The 1,736-nt window shown below is 44.3% G+C and overlaps 1 pseudogene; it reads right to left on the bottom strand.

Annotated features, from left to right (window-relative positions):
• Window positions 1-462: 462 nt before the first annotated feature.
• LOC124778411 lies at window positions 463-579 on the bottom strand (annotated as a pseudogene).
• Between the last annotated feature and the right edge of the window lie 1,157 nt (window positions 580-1,736).

Raw genomic sequence — 1,736 nt, 5'->3', positions numbered from 1 at the left:
AGACTCCAGGACCTTCACCATGGTGTTCAAGAGGCTGATGGGCCTGTTGTTGGTAGGTATCATACGATCTTTAGAAGGCTTTGGGATCGCAATAAGCTTTGCCCGTTTCCACTGAGGACAACAGTTCAATATCCTGGTGAAAAGGACTATGGGCTTTCGCGGTAGCCGACAGAGATGTTCGTTGACGATCCCATTCAGACCGGGGGTCGAATTACCTCGTTTCCCCTGGAGGACTCGGAGCACTTCCGCTGTGGACGTAAAGGGCACTCCGTCTTCAGGCCACAAGTGGCCCATCGGGACCATCCGACCGCAGTGTCATTCTCAGTTGAGGTCGATAGGATGGGCGTGTGGTCAATACACCGCTCTCCCGGTCGTTATGATGATTTTCTTTGGTTGGAGCCGCTACGATTCGGTCGAGTAGCTCCTCAATTGGCATCATGAGACCGAGTGCACCCAGAAAAATGGCAACAGCGCGTGGCGGCTGGATGGTCACCCACCCAAGTGCCGGCCACGCCCGACAGCGCTTAACTTCGGTGATCTCACGGGAACTGGTGTATCCACTGCGGCAAGGCCGTTGCCCACTCTGGACGTAAGGAGAGGGGCTATAATTGGTGGTCTGTTTCGGAAGGCAGCTAGAGCCCTCAGGAAATTTTGGTCATCCTGGAGTTCATCTGGCGTGGGGTCCAAACCTTCCAGCTGTGAGCATTCCCTATTAAAGGGTAGACACAGACGGCACTCTGCTAGCTATGCTACTACGCTATCTATTGGCGGACGACGTTGAAACCAGTATCCTACATAATTCTGACCACTATCAGTACACATTCTATCTGCCAAGTGGCATATGCCGTCATCGGATCAAAATCGACGTCATCTTTCCATTTGTACGAACTTTTCTCCGAGAATGTATTTACGAGGATACCGAGAATTATTAGGTTTGATACTTTCCATTTCCCGTAAATAACAGATACAATATTCCACTGGTAAGTACAAATTAGCTTGTATTAATGAAAGACGAATTGAATTTTGAATATATTACAGAGTTTCTCCGTCTACGAGAAAAAAATGTACACTCGAGACCAAGTCTCGACGCGCAAAGCGCAGAATATAGGGTATCAAACAGCCTTCTAATAATAGGTTAACCATCGATGATTACAGGCATTGTGTGTAGAACGACTGTGCAGTATGTAATTCAATCAAAGCACCATGTAGTTTCTGCCATTAGAGTTCACAAAGTAGGTTTATCTCGACAGTATGATAGATGATTTATGCTTCCAGAGAAGGTAAATATATTGGCGTGGAGTCACTACCGATTGAAAATTGATAGTGATTTATTTTATTGGAAATAATGTCAATATCGGAAAAAATGTAGATAGTGCAAATATCTGAAAATCTTGTGTGCATGTGTGTATCTGTCTGTCTGTGTTTGTGCCCTTCTTTTTGATCGGCTAGATTAAACTCGCAGTCACCACGAAACCATGTTCTCATTTTCTTGAGTTCGTTAGGTTTCAGTACTGATGCATAGTTTTAGATGATTCAGAAATTTATATAATATACTTTGTGTTTGTGATCAGGAAATGTCCATTGTAATCGCACAGATGGTGCATGTGTGAAAACTGTAAAAACACTTTACAATTTAAACTGAATATCGCTTGTCACAGCTAGATTCAATGTAACAGATTAGGCTGAACGTTGTATGAAAATGTGTGCCTTCAGCCCAGTATGCATCTAACTATTTT

The sequence above is a fragment of the Schistocerca piceifrons genome, chromosome 2, assembly GCF_021461385.2.
Source record: "Schistocerca piceifrons isolate TAMUIC-IGC-003096 chromosome 2, iqSchPice1.1, whole genome shotgun sequence".
Classification (NCBI taxonomy): Eukaryota; Metazoa; Arthropoda; class Insecta; order Orthoptera; family Acrididae; genus Schistocerca; species Schistocerca piceifrons.
This window is presented reverse-complemented; position numbering and strand designations above follow the sequence as displayed.